Source organism: Heterodontus francisci, chromosome 28 (assembly GCF_036365525.1).
Source record: "Heterodontus francisci isolate sHetFra1 chromosome 28, sHetFra1.hap1, whole genome shotgun sequence".
Classification (NCBI taxonomy): Eukaryota; Metazoa; Chordata; class Chondrichthyes; order Heterodontiformes; family Heterodontidae; genus Heterodontus; species Heterodontus francisci.
Window position 1 is genome coordinate 6,538,364 of NC_090398.1, and position 18,607 is coordinate 6,556,970.

Below are 18,607 nucleotides of genomic sequence, written 5' to 3' on the forward strand. Positions count from 1 at the left end.
ACCCTCTCCGGCACAGTTAAAGGGACAGACACCCTCATCAGCACAGTTTAAGTGACAGGACACCCTTATCAGGACAGTTAAAGGGACAGGACACCCTCTCCGACACAGTTAAAGGGTCAGGACACCCTCTCCAGCACAGTTAAAGGGACAGGACACACTCTCCAGCATGGTTAAAGGGACAGGACATCCTCGCCAGCACAGTTCAAGGGACAGGACACCCTCTCCAGCACAGTTAAAGGGACAGGACACCCTTCGCAGCACAGTTTAAGGGACAGGACACCCTCCTCAGCACAGTTTAAGGGACAGGACATCCTCTCCAGCACAGTTAAAGGGACAGAACACCCTCCTCAGTACAGTTAAAGGGACAGGACACCCTCCTCAGTACAGTTTAAGGGACAGGACACCCTCCTCAGCACAGTTTAAGGGACAGGACACCCTCTCCAGCACAGTTAAAGGGACAGAACACCCTCTCCACCACAGTTAAAGGGTCGGGATGCCCTGTTCATCACAGTTAAAGGAACAGGACACCCTCTCCAACACAGTTAAAGGGACAGGGCATTCTCTCCAGCACAGTTAAAGGGACAGGACACCCTCATCAGCACAGTTTAGGGGACAGGACACACTCCTCAGCACAGTTCAAGGGACAGTACATCCTCCTCAGCACAGTTAAAAGGGGCAGTGCTCCCTCTCCAGCACAGTTAAAGGGACAGGACACCCTCTGCAGCACAGTAAAAGGGTCGGGATGCCCTCGCTTGCACAGTTAAAGGGACAGGGCATTCTCTCCAGCACAGTTAAAGGGTCAGGTTACGCTCCTCAGCACAGTTAAAGCTACAGGACACTCTCCTCAGCACAGTATAAGGGACAGGACACCTTATCCAGTACAGTTAAAAGGGGCAGTGCACCCTCTCCAGCTCAGTTAAAGGGACAGTACACCCTCTCCAGCACAGTTATAGGGTCGGGGTGCCCACTCTTGCACAGTTAAAGGGACAGGATATCCTCTCCAGCACAGTTAAAGGGTCAGGGTACGCTCCTCAGCACAGTTAAAGGGATGGGACACCCTCTCCAGCACAGTTATCGGGTCAGGATGCGTACTCTTGCACAGTTAAAGGGACAGGACATCCTCTCCAGCACAGTTAAAGGGTCAGGGTATGCTCCTCAGCACAGTTCAAGGGGCAGGACACCCTCCTCAGCACAGTTAAAGGGACAGGATACGCTCTCCAGCACAGTTAAAGGGTCGGGATGCCCTCTCTTGCACAGTTAAAGGGACAGGACATCCTCTCCAGCACACTTAAAGGGTCAGGGTATGCTCCTCAGCACTGTTCAAGGGGCAGGACACCCTCCTCAGCACAGTTAAAGGGACAGGATACGCTCTCCAGCGCAGTTAAAGGGTCGGGACGCCCTCTCTTGCACAGTTAAAGGGACAGGACACCCTCTCCAGCACAGTTAAAGGGTCATGGTATGCTCCTCAGCACAGTTAAAGGGACAGGACTTCCTCCTCAGCACAGTTCAAGGGGCAGGACACCCTCTCCGACACAGTTAAAGGGGCAGGACACCCTCTCCGACACAGTTAAAGGGGCAGGACACCCTAGCCGACACAGTCAAAGGGTCAGGGTACGCTCCTCAGCACAGTTAAAGGGATAGGACACCCTCCTCAGCACAGTTTATGGGACAGGACACCCTCCTTGGCACAGTTTAAGGGACAGGACACCCTTCTCAGCACAGTTTAAGGGACAGGACACCCTCTCCAGCACAGTTAAAGGGTCGGGATGCCCTCTCTTGCACAGTTTAAGGGACAGGACACCCTTCTCGGCACAGTTTAAGGGACAGGACACCTCTTCAGCACAGTTAAAGGGACAGGACACCCTCTCCAGCACAGTTAAAGGGTCGGGATGCCCTCTCTTGCACAGTTAAAGGGACAGGACATCCACTCCAGCACAGTTAAAGGGGCAGGACACCCTCCTCAGCACAGTTTAAGGGACAGGACACCCTCCTCATCACAGTTAAAGGGATGGGACACCCTCCTCAGCACAGTTAAAGGGACAGGACACCCTCCTCAGCACAGTTAAAGGGACAGGACACCCTCTCCAGCACAGTTAAAGGGTCGGGATGCCCTCTCTTGCACAGTTAAAGGGACAGGACAGCCTCTCCAGCACAGTTAAAGGGCCAGGGTACACTCCTCAGCACAGTTAAAGGGTCAGGGTACACTCCTCAGCACAGTTAAAGGGACAGGACACACTCCTCAGAACAGTTTAAGGGACAGGGCATCCTCTCCAGCACAGTAAAAGGGTCAGGGTGCACTCCTCAGCACAGTTTAAGGGACAGGACACCCTCATCAGCACAGTTAAAGGGACAGGACACCCTCTCCAGCACAGTTAAACGGACAGGACACGCTCTCCAACACAGATAAATGGACAGGGCATCCTCTCCAGCACAGTTAAAGGGTCAGGGAACACTCCTCAGCACAGTTAAAGGGACAGGACACCCTCCTCAGCACAGTTTAAGGGACAGTACAGCCTCCTCAGAACAGTTAAAGGGACAGGACACCCTCCCCAGCACAGTTAAAGGGATGGGACACCCTCCTCAGCACAGTTAAAGGGACAGGACAGCCTCCTCAGCACAGTTTAAGGGACAGGGCATCCTCCTCTGCACAGTTAAAGGTACAAGACACGCTCTCCAGCACAGTTAAAGGGACAGGACACCCTCTCCAACACAGTTAAAGGGACAGGGCATCCTCTCCAACACAGTTAAAGGGACAGGGCATCCTCTCCAACACAGTTAAAGGGACAGGACATCCTCTCCAGCACAGTTGAAGGGACAGGACACCCTCTCCAGCACAGTTAAAGGGACAGGACACCCTCTCCAACACAGTTAAAGGGACAGGACACCCTCTCCAACACAGTTAAAGGGACAGGGCATCCTCTCCAACACAGTTAAAGGGACAGGACACCCTCTCCAACACAGTTAAAGGGACAGGGCATCCTCTGCGGCACAGTAAAAGGGACGGGACACCCTCTCCAGCACAGTTAAAGGGACAGGACACCCTCTCCTGCACAGTTAAAGGGATGGAACACCCTCTCCTGCACAGTTAAAGGGACGGGACAGCCTCGCTTGCACAGTTAAAGTGACAGGACACCCTCTCCAGCACAGTTAAAGGGTCAGGATACACTCCTCAGCACAGTTAAAGGGACAGGACATCCTCCCCGACTCAGTTCAAGGGACTGGACATCCCCTCCGGCACAGTTAAAATGACAGGACATCAACTCCAGTACGCACTCTCCAACACAGTTAAAGGGAGAGGACACCCACTACAGCACAGTTAAAGGGAGGGGACCCCTCTCCAGCACAGTTAAAGGGTCAGGGCGCACTCCTCAGCACAGTTAAAGGGTCAGGACACAATCACCAGCACCATTAAAGGGTCAGAGCATCTCCAGCACAGTTAAAGGAGCAGGGAATCCATCTCAGCACAGTTAAAGGGACAGGACACCCTCCTCAGCACCGTTAAAGGGAGATGGCACCCTCTCCAGCACAGATAAAGCAACAGGATGCCCTCTCCAGCACGGTTAAAGGGACAGGACACCCTCTCCAGCACAGTTAAAGGGTCGGGATGCCCTCTCTTGTACAGTTAAAGGGACAGGACATCCTCTCCAGCACAGTCAAAGGGACAGGACACCCTCCTCAGCACAGTTAAAGGGACGGGACACCCTCCTCAGCACAGTTAAAGGGACAGGACAGCCTCCTCAGCACAGTTTAAGGAACAGGACACCCTCCTCGGCACAGTTTAAGGGACCGGACACCCTCTCCAGCACGGTTAAAGGGCCGGGATGCCCTCTCTTGCACAGTTAAAGGGACAGGACATCCTCTCCAGCACAGTCAAAGGGACAGGACACCCTCCTCACCACAGTTAAAGGGATGGGACACCCTCCTCAGCACAGTTAAAGGGACAGGACAGCCTTCTCAGCACAGTTTAAGGGACAGGACACCCTCTCCAGCACGGTTAAAGGGACAGGACAACCTCTCCAGCACAGTTAAATGGATGGGACACCCTCCTCAGCACAGTTAAAGGGACAGGACAGCCTCCTCAGCACAGTTTAAGGGACAGGACACCCTTCTCAGCACAGTTTAAGGGACAGGACACCATCCTCGGAACAGTTTAAGGGAACGGACACCTTCTCCAGCACGGTTAAAGGGACAGGACACCCTCCTCAGCACAGTTAAAGGGACAGGACACTCTCTCCAGCACAGTTAAAGGGTCGGGATGCCCTCTCTTGCACAGTTAAAGGGACAGGACAGCCTCTCCAGCACAGTTAAAGGGCCAGGGTACACTCCTCAGCACAGTTAAAGGGTCAGGGTACACTCCTCAGCACAGTTAAAGGGACAGGACACACTCCTCAGAACAGTTTAAGGGACAGGGCATCCTCTCCAGCACAGTAAAAGGGTCAGGGTGCACTCCTCAGCACAGTTTAAGGGACAGGACACCCTCATCAGCACAGTTAAAGGGACAGGACACCCTCTCCAGCACAGTTAAAGGGTCAGGGAACACTCCTCAGCACAGTTAAAGGGACAGGACACCCTCCTCAGCACAGTTTAAGGGACAGTACAGCCTCCTCAGAACAGTTAAAGGGACAGGACACCCTCCCCAGCACAGTTAAAGGGATGGGACACCCTCCTCAGCACAGTTAAAGGGACAGGACAGCCTCCTCAGCACAGTTTAAGGGACAGGGCATCCTCCTCTGCACAGTTAAAGGTACAAGACACGCTCTCCAGCACAGTTAAAGGGACAGGACACCCTCTCCAACACAGTTAAAGGGACAGGGCATCCTCTCCAACACAGTTAAAGGGACAGGACATCCTCTCCAGCACAGTTGAAGGGACAGGACACCCTCTCCAGCACAGTTAAAGGGACAGGGCATCCTCTCCAACACAGTTAAAGGGACAGGACATCCTCTCCAGCACAGTTAAAGGGACAGGATACGCTCTCCAGCGCAGTTAAAGGGTCGGGACGCCCTCTCTTGCACAGTTAAAGGGACAGGACACCCTCTCCAGCACAGTTAAAGGGTCATGGTATGCTCCTCAGCACAGTTAAAGGGACAGGACTTCCTCCTCAGCACAGTTCAAGGGGCAGGACACCCTCTCCGACACAGTTAAAGGGGCAGGACACCCTCTCCGACACAGTTAAAGGGGCAGGACACCCTAGCCGACACAGTCAAAGGGTCAGGGTACGCTCCTCAGCACAGTTAAAGGGATAGGACACCCTCCTCAGCACAGTTTATGGGACAGGACACCCTCCTTGGCACAGTTTAAGGGACAGGACACCCTTCTCAGCACAGTTTAAGGGACAGGACACCCTCTCCAGCACAGTTAAAGGGTCGGGATGCCCTCTCTTGCACAGTTTAAGGGACAGGACACCCTTCTCGGCACAGTTTAAGGGACAGGACACCTCTTCAGCACAGTTAAAGGGACAGGACACCCTCTCCAGCACAGTTAAAGGGTCGGGATGCCCTCTCTTGCACAGTTAAAGGGACAGGACATCCACTCCAGCACAGTTAAAGGGGCAGGACACCCTCCTCAGCACAGTTTAAGGGACAGGACACCCTCCTCATCACAGTTAAAGGGATGGGACACCCTCCTCAGCACAGTTAAAGGGACAGGACACCCTCCTCAGCACAGTTAAAGGGACAGGACACCCTCTCCAGCACAGTTAAAGGGTCGGGATGCCCTCTCTTGCACAGTTAAAGGGACAGGACAGCCTCTCCAGCACAGTTAAAGGGCCAGGGTACACTCCTCAGCACAGTTAAAGGGTCAGGGTACACTCCTCAGCACAGTTAAAGGGACAGGACACACTCCTCAGAACAGTTTAAGGGACAGGGCATCCTCTCCAGCACAGTAAAAGGGTCAGGGTGCACTCCTCAGCACAGTTTAAGGGACAGGACACCCTCATCAGCACAGTTAAAGGGACAGGACACCCTCTCCAGCACAGTTAAACGGACAGGACACGCTCTCCAACACAGATAAATGGACAGGGCATCCTCTCCAGCACAGTTAAAGGGTCAGGGAACACTCCTCAGCACAGTTAAAGGGACAGGACACCCTCCTCAGCACAGTTTAAGGGACAGTACAGCCTCCTCAGAACAGTTAAAGGGACAGGACACCCTCCCCAGCACAGTTAAAGGGATGGGACACCCTCCTCAGCACAGTTAAAGGGACAGGACAGCCTCCTCAGCACAGTTTAAGGGACAGGGCATCCTCCTCTGCACAGTTAAAGGTACAAGACACGCTCTCCAGCACAGTTAAAGGGACAGGACACCCTCTCCAACACAGTTAAAGGGACAGGGCATCCTCTCCAACACAGTTAAAGGGACAGGGCATCCTCTCCAACACAGTTAAAGGGACAGGACATCCTCTCCAGCACAGTTGAAGGGACAGGACACCCTCTCCAGCACAGTTAAAGGGACAGGACACCCTCTCCAACACAGTTAAAGGGACAGGACACCCTCTCCAACACAGTTAAAGGGACAGGGCATCCTCTCCAACACAGTTAAAGGGACAGGACACCCTCTCCAACACAGTTAAAGGGACAGGGCATCCTCTGCGGCACAGTAAAAGGGACGGGACACCCTCTCCAGCACAGTTAAAGGGACAGGACACCCTCTCCTGCACAGTTAAAGGGATGGAACACCCTCTCCTGCACAGTTAAAGGGACGGGACAGCCTCGCTTGCACAGTTAAAGTGACAGGACACCCTCTCCAGCACAGTTAAAGGGTCAGGATACACTCCTCAGCACAGTTAAAGGGACAGGACATCCTCCCCGACTCAGTTCAAGGGACTGGACATCCCCTCCGGCACAGTTAAAATGACAGGACATCAACTCCAGTACGCACTCTCCAACACAGTTAAAGGGAGAGGACACCCACTACAGCACAGTTAAAGGGAGGGGACCCCTCTCCAGCACAGTTAAAGGGTCAGGGCGCACTCCTCAGCACAGTTAAAGGGTCAGGACACAATCACCAGCACCATTAAAGGGTCAGAGCATCTCCAGCACAGTTAAAGGAGCAGGGAATCCATCTCAGCACAGTTAAAGGGACAGGACACCCTCCTCAGCACCGTTAAAGGGAGATGGCACCCTCTCCAGCACAGATAAAGCAACAGGATGCCCTCTCCAGCACGGTTAAAGGGACAGGACACCCTCTCCAGCACAGTTAAAGGGTCGGGATGCCCTCTCTTGTACAGTTAAAGGGACAGGACATCCTCTCCAGCACAGTCAAAGGGACAGGACACCCTCCTCAGCACAGTTAAAGGGACGGGACACCCTCCTCAGCACAGTTAAAGGGACAGGACAGCCTCCTCAGCACAGTTTAAGGAACAGGACACCCTCCTCGGCACAGTTTAAGGGACCGGACACCCTCTCCAGCACGGTTAAAGGGCCGGGATGCCCTCTCTTGCACAGTTAAAGGGACAGGACATCCTCTCCAGCACAGTCAAAGGGACAGGACACCCTCCTCACCACAGTTAAAGGGATGGGACACCCTCCTCAGCACAGTTAAAGGGACAGGACAGCCTTCTCAGCACAGTTTAAGGGACAGGACACCCTCTCCAGCACGGTTAAAGGGACAGGACAACCTCTCCAGCACAGTTAAATGGATGGGACACCCTCCTCAGCACAGTTAAAGGGACAGGACAGCCTCCTCAGCACAGTTTAAGGGACAGGACACCCTTCTCAGCACAGTTTAAGGGACAGGACACCATCCTCGGAACAGTTTAAGGGAACGGACACCTTCTCCAGCACGGTTAAAGGGACAGGACACCCTCCTCAGCACAGTTAAAGGGACAGGACACTCTCTCCAGCACAGTTAAAGGGTCGGGATGCCCTCTCTTGCACAGTTAAAGGGACAGGACAGCCTCTCCAGCACAGTTAAAGGGCCAGGGTACACTCCTCAGCACAGTTAAAGGGTCAGGGTACACTCCTCAGCACAGTTAAAGGGACAGGACACACTCCTCAGAACAGTTTAAGGGACAGGGCATCCTCTCCAGCACAGTAAAAGGGTCAGGGTGCACTCCTCAGCACAGTTTAAGGGACAGGACACCCTCATCAGCACAGTTAAAGGGACAGGACACCCTCTCCAGCACAGTTAAAGGGTCAGGGAACACTCCTCAGCACAGTTAAAGGGACAGGACACCCTCCTCAGCACAGTTTAAGGGACAGTACAGCCTCCTCAGAACAGTTAAAGGGACAGGACACCCTCCCCAGCACAGTTAAAGGGATGGGACACCCTCCTCAGCACAGTTAAAGGGACAGGACAGCCTCCTCAGCACAGTTTAAGGGACAGGGCATCCTCCTCTGCACAGTTAAAGGTACAAGACACGCTCTCCAGCACAGTTAAAGGGACAGGACACCCTCTCCAACACAGTTAAAGGGACAGGGCATCCTCTCCAACACAGTTAAAGGGACAGGACATCCTCTCCAGCACAGTTGAAGGGACAGGACACCCTCTCCAGCACAGTTAAAGGGACAGGGCATCCTCTCCAACACAGTTAAAGGGACAGGACATCCTCTCCAGCACAGTTAAAGGGACAGGACACCCTCTCCAACACAGTTAAAGGGACAGGGCATCCTTTGCGGCACAGTAAAAGGGACGGGACACCCTCTCCAGCACAGTTAAAGGGACAGGACACCCTCTCCTGCACAGTTAAAGGGATGGAACACCCTCTCCTGCACAGTTAAAGGGACGGGACAGCCTCGCTTGCACAGTTAAAGTGACAGGACACCCTCTCCAGCACAGTTAAAGGGTCAGGATACACTCCTCAGCACAGTTAAAGGGACAGGACATCCTCCCCGACTCAGTTCAAGGGACTGGACATCCCCTCCGGCACAGTTAAAGGGAACGGACACCTTCTCCAGCACGGTTAAAGGGACATGACACCCTCTCCAGCACAGTTAAAGGGTCGGGATGCCCTCTCTTGCACAGTTAAAGGGACAGGACATCCTCTCCAGCACAGTTAAAGGGTCAGGGTACGCTCCTCAGCACAGTTAAAGGGACAGGACACCCTCTCCAGCACAGTTAAAGGGACAGGACACGCTCGCCAACACAGTTAAAGGGACAGGGCATCCTCTCCAGCACAGTTAAAGGGACAGGGCATCCTCTCCAGCACAGTTAAAGGGTCAGGGTACACTCCTCAGCACAGTTAAAGGGACAGGACACCTCATCAGCACAGTTTAAGGGACAGGGCATCCTCCTCTGCACAGTTAAAGGGACAGGACCCTCTCCAGCACAGTTGAAGGGACAGGACACCCTCTCCAGCACAGTTGAAGGGACAGGACACCCTCTCCAGCACAGTTAAAGGGACAGGACACCCTCTCCAGCACAGTTAAAGGGACAGGACACCCTCTCCAGCACAGTTAAAGGGACAGGACACGCTCTCCAACACAGTTAAAGGGACAGGGCATCCTCTCCAGCACAGTTAAAGGGTCAGGGTACACTCCTCAGCACAGTTTAAGGGACAGGGCATCCACCTCTGCACAGTTAAAGGGACAGGACACCCTCTCCAGCACAGTTGAAGGGACAGGACACCCTCTCCAGCACAGTTAAAGGGACAGGACACCCTCTCCAGCACAGTTAAAGGGTCAGGGTACACTCCTCAGCACAGTTTAAGGGACAGGGCATCCTCCTCTGCACAGTTAAAGGGACAGGACACCCTCTCCAGCACAGTTAAAGGGACAGGACACCCTCTCCAGCACAGTTAAAGGGACAGGACATCCTCCACAGCACAGTTTAAGTGACAGGACATCCTCTCCAGCACAGCTAAAGGGACAGGACATCCTCCACAGCACAGTTAAAGGGACAGGACACCCTCTCCAGCACAGTTAAAGGGACAGGACATCCTCCACAGCACAGTTAAAGGGACAGGACACCCTCTCCAGCACAGTTAAAGGGACAGGACATCCTCCACAGCACAGTTTAAGTGACAGGACATCCTCTCCAGCACAGCTAAAGGGACAGGACACCCTCTCCAGCATGGTTAAAGGGACAGGACACCCTCTGCGGCACAGTTCAAGGGACAGGACACCCTCTGCGGCACAGTTCAAGGGTGGACACCCTCTGCGGCACAGTTGAAGGGACAGGAGACCCTCTGCGGCACAGGTCAAGGGACAGGAGACCCTCTGCGGCACAGGTCAAGGGACAGGACACCCTCTGCGGCACAGTTCAAGGGACAGGACACCCTCTGCGGCACAGTTCAAGGGACAGGACACCCTCTGCGGCACAGTTCAAGGGACAGGACACCCTCTCCGGCACAGTTAAAGGGACAGACACCCTCATCAGCACAGTTTAAGTGACAGGACACCCTTATCAGGACAGTTAAAGGGACAGGACACCCTCTCCGACACAGTTAAAGGGTCAGGACACCCTCTCCAGCACAGTTAAAGGGACAGGACACACTCTCCAGCATGGTTAAAGGGACAGGACATCCTCGCCAGCACAGTTCAAGGGACAGGACACCCTCTCCAGCACAGTTAAAGGGACAGGACACCCTTCGCAGCACAGATTAAGGGACAGGACACCCTCCTCGGAACAGTTTAAGGTACAGGACATCCTCTCCAGCACAGTTAAAAGGTCAGGGTATGCTCCTCAGCACAGTTAAAGGGACAGGACACCCTCCTCAGTACAGTTTAAGGGACAGGACACCCTCCTCAGCACAGTTTAAGGGACAGGACATCCTCTCCAGCACAGTTAAAGGGACAGAACACCCTCCTCAGTACAGTTAAAGGGACAGGACACCCTCCTCAGTACAGTTTAAGGGACAGGACACCCTCCTCAGCACAGTTTAAGGGACAGGACACCCTCTCCAGCACAGTTAAAGGGACAGAACACCCTCCTCAGTACAGTTAAAGGGACAGGACACCCTCCTCAGTACAGTTTAAGGGACAGGACACCCTCCTCAGCACAGTTTAAGGGACAGGACACCCTCTCCAGCACAGTTAAAGGGACAGAACACCCTCTCCACCACAGTTAAAGGGTCGGGATGCCCTGTTCATCACAGTTAAAGGAACAGGACACCCTCTCCAACACAGTTAAAGGGACAGGGCATTCTCTCCAGCACAGTTAAAGGGACAGGACACCCTCATCAGCACAGTTTAGGGGACAGGACACACTCCTCAGCACAGTTCAAGGGACAGTACATCCTCCTCAGCACAGTTAAAAGGGGCAGTGCTCCCTCTCCAGCACAGTTAAAGGGACAGGACACCCTCTGCAGCACAGTAAAAGGGTCGGGATGCCCTCGCTTGCACAGTTAAAGGGACAGGGCATTCTCTCCAGCACAGTTAAAGGGTCAGGTTACGCTCCTCAGCACAGTTAAAGCTACAGGACACTCTCCTCAGCACAGTATAAGGGACAGGACACCTTATCCAGTACAGTTAAAAGGGGCAGTGCACCCTCTCCAGCTCAGTTAAAGGGACAGTACACCCTCTCCAGCACAGTTATAGGGTCGGGGTGCCCACTCTTGCACAGTTAAAGGGACAGGATATCCTCTCCAGCACAGTTAAAGGGTCAGGGTACGCTCCTCAGCACAGTTAAAGGGATGGGACACCCTCTCCAGCACAGTTATCGGGTCAGGATGCGTACTCTTGCACAGTTAAAGGGACAGGACATCCTCTCCAGCACAGTTAAAGGGTCAGGGTATGCTCCTCAGCACAGTTCAAGGGGCAGGACACCCTCCTCAGCACAGTTAAAGGGACAGGATACGCTCTCCAGCACAGTTAAAGGGTCGGGATGCCCTCTCTTGCACAGTTAAAGGGACAGGACATCCTCTCCAGCACACTTAAAGGGTCAGGGTATGCTCCTCAGCACTGTTCAAGGGGCAGGACACCCTCCTCAGCACAGTTAAAGGGGCAGGACTTCCTCCTCAGCACAGTTCAAGGGGCAGGACACCCTCTCCGACACAGTTAAAGGGGCAGGACACCCTCTCCGACACAGTTAAAGGGGCAGGACACCCTAGCCGACACAGTCAAAGGGTCAGGGTACGCTCCTCAGCACAGTTAAAGGGATAGGACACCCTCCTCAGCACAGTTTATGGGACAGGACACCCTCCTTGGCACAGTTTAAGGGACAGGACACCCTTCTCAGCACAGTTTAAGGGACAGGACACCCTCTCCAGCACAGTTAAAGGGTCGGGATGCCCTCTCTTGCACAGTTTAAGGGACAGGACATCCACTCCAGCACAGTTAAAGGGGCAGGACACCCTCCTCAGCACAGTTTAAGGGACAGGACACCCTCCTCATCACAGTTAAAGGGATGGGACACCCTCCTCAGCACAGTTAAAGGGACAGGACACCCTCCTCAGCACAGTTAAAGGGACAGGACACCCTCTCCAGCACAGTTAAAGGGTCGGGATGCCCTCTCTTGCACAGTTAAAGGGACAGGACAGCCTCTCCAGCACAGTTAAAGGGCCAGGGTACACTCCTCAGCACAGTTAAAGGGTCAGGGTACACTCCTCAGCACAGTTAAAGGGACAGGACACACTCCTCAGAACAGTTTAAGGGACAGGGCATCCTCTCCAGCACAGTAAAAGGGTCAGGGTGCACTCCTCAGCACAGTTTAAGGGACAGGACACCCTCATCAGCACAGTTAAAGGGACAGGACACCCTCTCCAGCACAGTTAAACGGACAGGACACGCTCTCCAACACAGATAAATGGACAGGGCATCCTCTCCAGCACAGTTAAAGGGTCAGGGAACACTCCTCAGCACAGTTAAAGGGACAGGACACCCTCCTCAGCACAGTTTAAGGGACAGTACAGCCTCCTCAGAACAGTTAAAGGGACAGGACACCCTCCCCAGCACAGTTAAAGGGATGGGACACCCTCCTCAGCACAGTTAAAGGGAGAGGACAGCCTCCTCAGCACAGTTTAAGGGACAGGGCATCCTCCTCTGCACAGTTAAAGGTACAAGACACGCTCTCCAGCACAGTTAAAGGGACAGGACACCCTCTCCAACACAGTTAAAGGGACAGGGCATCCTCTCCAACACAGTTAAAGGGACAGGACATCCTCTCCAGCACAGTTGAAGGGACAGGACACCCTCTCCAGCACAGTTAAAGGGACAGGACACCCTCTCCAACACAGTTAAAGGGACAGGGCATCCTCTCCAACACAGTTAAAGGGACAGGACATCCTCTCCAGCACAGTTAAAGGGACAGGACACCCTCTCCAACACAGTTAAAGGGACAGGGCATCCTCTGCGGCACAGTAAAAGGGATGGAACACCCTCTCCTGCACAGTTAAAGGGACGGGACAGCCTCGCTTGCACAGTTAAAGTGACAGGACACCCTCTCCAGCACAGTTAAAGGGTCAGGATACACTCCTCAGCACAGTTAAAGGGACAGGACATCCTCCCCGACTCAGTTCAAGGGACTGGACATCCCCTCCGGCACAGTTAAAATGACAGGACATCAACTCCAGTACGCACTCTCCAACACAGTTAAAGGGAGAGGACACCCACTACAGCACAGTTAAAGGGAGGGGACCCCTCTCCAGCACAGTTAAAGGGTCAGGGCGCACTCCTCAGCACAGTTAAAGGGTCAGGACACAATCACCAGCACCATTAAAGGGTCAGAGCATCTCCAGCACAGTTAAAGGAGCAGGGAATCCATCTCAGCACAGTTAAAGGGACAGGACACCCTCCTCAGCACCGTTAAAGGGAGATGGCACCCTCTCCAGCACAGATAAAGCAACAGGATGCCCTCTCCAGCACGGTTAAAGGGACAGGACACCCTCTCCAGCACAGTTAAAGGGTCGGGATGCCCTCTCTTGTACAGTTAAAGGGACAGGACATCCTCTCCAGCACAGTCAAAGGGACAGGACACCCTCCTCAGCACAGTTAAAGGGACGGGACACCCTCCTCAGCACAGTTAAAGGGACAGGACAGCCTCCTGAGCACAGTTTAAGGAACAGGACACCCTCCTCGGCACAGTTTAAGGGACCGGACACCCTCTCCAGCACGGTTAAAGGGCCGGGATGCCCTCTCTTGCACAGTTAAAGGGACAGGACATCCTCTCCAGCACAGTCAAAGGGACAGGACACCCTCCTCACCACAGTTAAAGGGATGGGACACCCTCCTCAGCACAGTTAAAGGGACAGGACAGCCTTCTCAGCACAGTTTAAGGGACAGGACACCCTCTCCAGCACGGTTAAAGGGACAGGACAACCTCTCCAGCACAGTTAAATGGATGGGACACCCTCCTCAGCACAGTTAAAGGGACAGGACAGCCTCCTCAGCACAGTTTAAGGGACAGGACACCCTTCTCAGCACAGTTTAAGGGACAGGACACCATCCTCGGAACAGTTTAAGGGAACGGACACCTTCTCCAGCACGGTTAAAGGGACAGGACACCCTCCTCAGCACAGTTAAAGGGACAGGACACTCTCTCCAGCACAGTTAAAGGGTCGGGATGCCCTCTCTTGCACAGTTAAAGGGACAGGACAGCCTCTCCAGCACAGTTAAAGGGACAGGGCATCCTCTCCAGCACAATAAAAGGGTCAGGGTGCACTCCTCAGCACAGTTAAAGGGACAGGACACCCTCCTCAGCACAGTTTAAGGGACAGTACAGCCTCCTCAGAACAGTTAAAGGGACAGGACACCCTCCCCAGCACAGTTAAAGGGATGGGACACCCTCCTCAGCACAGTTAAAGGGACAGGACAGCCTCCTCAGCACAGTTTAAGGGACAGGGCATCCTCCTCTGCACAGTTAAAGGTACAAGACACGCTCTCCAGCACAGTTAAAGGGACAGGACACCCTCTCCAACACAGTTAAAGGGACAGGGCATCCTCTCCAACACAGTTAAAGGGACAGGACATCCTCTCCAGCACAGTTGAAGGGACAGGACACCCTCTCCAGCACAGTTAAAGGGACAGGACACCCTCTCCAACACAGTTAAAGGGACAGGGCATCCTCTCCAACACAGTTAAAGGGACAGGACATCCTCTCCAGCACAGTTAAAGGGACAGGACACCCTCTCCAACACAGTTAAAGGGACAGGGCATCCTTTGCGGCACAGTAAAAGGGACGGGACACCCTCTCCAGCACAGTTAAAGGGACAGGACACCCTCTCCTGCACAGTTAAAGGGATGGAACACCCTCTCCTGCACAGTTAAAGGGACGGGACAGCCTCGCTTGCACAGTTAAAGTGACAGGACACCCTCTCCAGCACAGTTAAAGGGTCAGGATACACTCCTCAGCACAGTTAAAGGGACAGGACATCCTCCCCGACTCAGTTCAAGGGACTGGACATCCCCTCCGGCACAGTTAAAATGACAGGACATCAACTCCAGTACGCACTCTCCAACACAGTTAAAGGGAGAGGACACCCACTACAGCACAGTTAAAGGGAGGGGACCCCTCTCCAGCACAGTTAAAGGGTCAGGGCGCACTCCTCAGCACAGTTAAAGGGTCAGGACACAATCACCAGCACCATTAAAGGGTCAGAGCATCTCCAGCACAGTTAAAGGAGCAGGGAATCCATCTCAGCACAGTTAAAGGGACAGGACACCCTCCTCAGCACCGTTAAAGGGAGATGGCACCCTCTCCAGCACAGATAAAGCAACAGGATGCCCTCTCCAGCACGGTTAAAGGGACAGGACACCCTCTCCAGCACAGTTAAAGGGTCGGGATGCCCTCTCTTGTACAGTTAAAGGGACAGGACATCCTCTCCAGCACAGTCAAAGGGACAGGACACCCTCCTCAGCACAGTTAAAGGGACGGGACACCCTCCTCAGCACAGTTAAAGGGACAGGACAGCCTCCTGAGCACAGTTTAAGGAACAGGACACCCTCCTCGGCACAGTTTAAGGGACCGGACACCCTCTCCAGCACGGTTAAAGGGCCGGGATGCCCTCTCTTGCACAGTTAAAGGGACAGGACATCCTCTCCAGCACAGTCAAAGGGACAGGACACCCTCCTCACCACAGTTAAAGGGATGGGACACCCTCCTCAGCACAGTTAAAGGGACAGGACAGCCTTCTCAGCACAGTTTAAGGGACAGGACACCCTCTCCAGCACGGTTAAAGGGACAGGACAACCTCTCCAGCACAGTTAAATGGATGGGACACCCTCCTCAGCACAGTAAAGGGACAGGACAGCCTCCTCAGCACAGTTTAAGGGACAGGACACCCTTCTCAGCACAGTTTAAGGGACAGGACACCATCCTCGGAACAGTTTAAGGGAACGGACACCTTCTCCAGCACGGTTAAAGGGACATGACACCCTCTCCAGCACAGTTAAAGGGTCGGGATGCCCTCTCTTGCACAGTTAAAGGGACAGGACATCCTCTCCAGCACAGTTAAAGGGTCAGGGTACGCTCCTCAGCACAGTTAAAGGGACAGGACACACTCCTCAGCACAGTTAAAGGGACAGGACACCCTCTCCAGCACAGTTAAAGGGACAGGACACGCTCGCCAACACAGTTAAAGGGACAGGGCATCCTCTCCAGCACAGTTAAAGGGACAGGGCATCCTCTCCAGCACAGTTAAAGGGTCAGGGTACACTCCTCAGCACAGTTAAAGGGACAGGACACCTCATCAGCACAGTTTAAGGGACAGGGCATCCTCCTCTGCACAGTTAAAGGGACAGGACCCTCTCCAGCACAGTTGAAGGGACAGGACACCCTCTCCAGCACAGTTGAAGGGACAGGACACCCTCTCCAGCACAGTTGAAGGGACAGGACACCCTCTCCAGCACAGTTAAAGGGACAGGACACCCTCTCCAGCACAGTTAAAGGGACAGGACACCCTCTCCAGCACAGTTAAAGGGACAGGACACCCTCTCCAGCACAGTTAAAGGGACAGGACACGCTCTCCAACACAGTTAAAGGGACAGGGCATCCTCTCCAGCACAGTTAAAGGGTCAGGGTACACTCCTCAGCACAGTTTAAGGGACAGGGCATCCACCTCTGCACAGTTAAAGGGACAGGACACCCTCTCCAGCACAGTTGAAGGGACAGGACACCCTCTCCAGCACAGTTAAAGGGACAGGACACCCTCTCCAGCACAGTTAAAGGGTCAGGGTACACTCCTCAGCACAGTTTAAGGGACAGGGCATCCTCCTCTGCACAGTTAAAGGGACAGGACACCCTCTCCAGCACAGTTGAAGGGACAGGACAGCCTCCTCAGCACAGTTTAAGGGACAGGACACCCTTCTCAGCACAGTTTAAGGGACAGGACACCCTCTCCAGCACGGTTAAAGGGACAGGGCATCCTCTCCAGCACAGTTAAAGGGGCAGGACACCCTCTCCAGCACAGTTAAAGGGACAGGACACCCTCTCCTGCACAGTTAAAGGGATGGAACACCCTCTCCTGCACAGTTAAAGGGACGGGACACCCTCGCTTACACAGCTAAAGTGACAGGACACCCTCTCCAGCACAGTTAAAGGGTCAGGATACACTCCTCAGCACAGTTAAAGGGACAGGAAATCCTCTCCGACTCAGTTCAAGGGACTGGACATCCTCTCCGGCACAGTTAAAGGGACAGGACACCCTCTCCAGCACAGTTAAAGGGACAGGACATGCTCTCCAACACAGTTAAAGGGACAGGGCATCCTCTCCAGCACAGTTAAAGGGTCAGGGTACACTCCTCAGCACAGATAAAGGGAGATGGCACACTCTCCAGCACAGATAAAGCAACAGGATGCCCTCTCTTGCACAGTTAAAGGGACAGTACACCCTCCCCAGCACAGTTAAAGGGTCAGGATAACCTCCACAGCTCAGTGAAAGGGTCAGGACACTCTCCCCAGCACCGTTAAAGGGACAGGACACCCACTACAGCACAGTTAAATGGACAGGACACCCTGCTCAGCACAGTTAAAGGGAGAGGACACCCTATCTGGCACAGTTAAAATGACAGGACGCCCTCTTCACTACAGTTGAAAGAGGCAGCGCACCATCTCCAGCATAGTTAAAGGGACGGGACTCCCTCCGCGGCACAGTTAAAGGAACAGAGCATCCACTTCATTACAGTTCACAGGACAGGACACCCTCCTCAGCACAGTTAAAGGGAGAGGACACCCTCTCTGGCGCAGTTAAAATGACAGGGCATCCTCTCAAGTACACCCTCTTCAACACAGTTAAAGGGACAGGACATCCCCTCCAGCACAGTTAAAAGGACAGGACACTCTGTCCTGCACAGTTAAAGGAACGGGTCGCCCTCTCCGGAACAGTTGAAGGGACAGGACAACATCTGTGACACAGCTAAAACGGGCAGCACAGATCTCCGGCACAATTAAAGGAACAGAGCACCGATTTCATTACAGTTAAAGGGACAGGGCAAATTGCCAGCATAATTAAAGGGACTGGACACCCTCCTCAGCATAGTTAAATGGAAAGGACACACTCGTCGGCACCGTTTAAAGGGACAGGACACCTACTCAGCAGTTAAAGGGACAGGACACCCTCTGCGGCACAGTCCAAGGGACAGGTCAGATTCTGCAGCACATTTAAAAGGACAGGACACCATCTGCGACACAGCTAAAAGGGGCAACGCACCCTCTCCGGCACAGTTAAAGGAACAGAGCACCCACTTCATTAGAGTTAAAGGGACAGGGCACAATCATCAGCACATTAAAGGGAC

At 53.7% G+C, this 18,607-nt stretch overlaps 1 protein-coding gene across 1 annotated transcript in view; it reads right to left on the reverse strand.

Moving 5' to 3' along the window:
- Window positions 1-18,607, reverse strand: part of LOC137385086 (182 kDa tankyrase-1-binding protein-like) — a 109,280-nt gene that overhangs the window by 47,359 nt on the left and 43,314 nt on the right. The gene's annotated exons all lie outside the window — the stretch shown is intronic.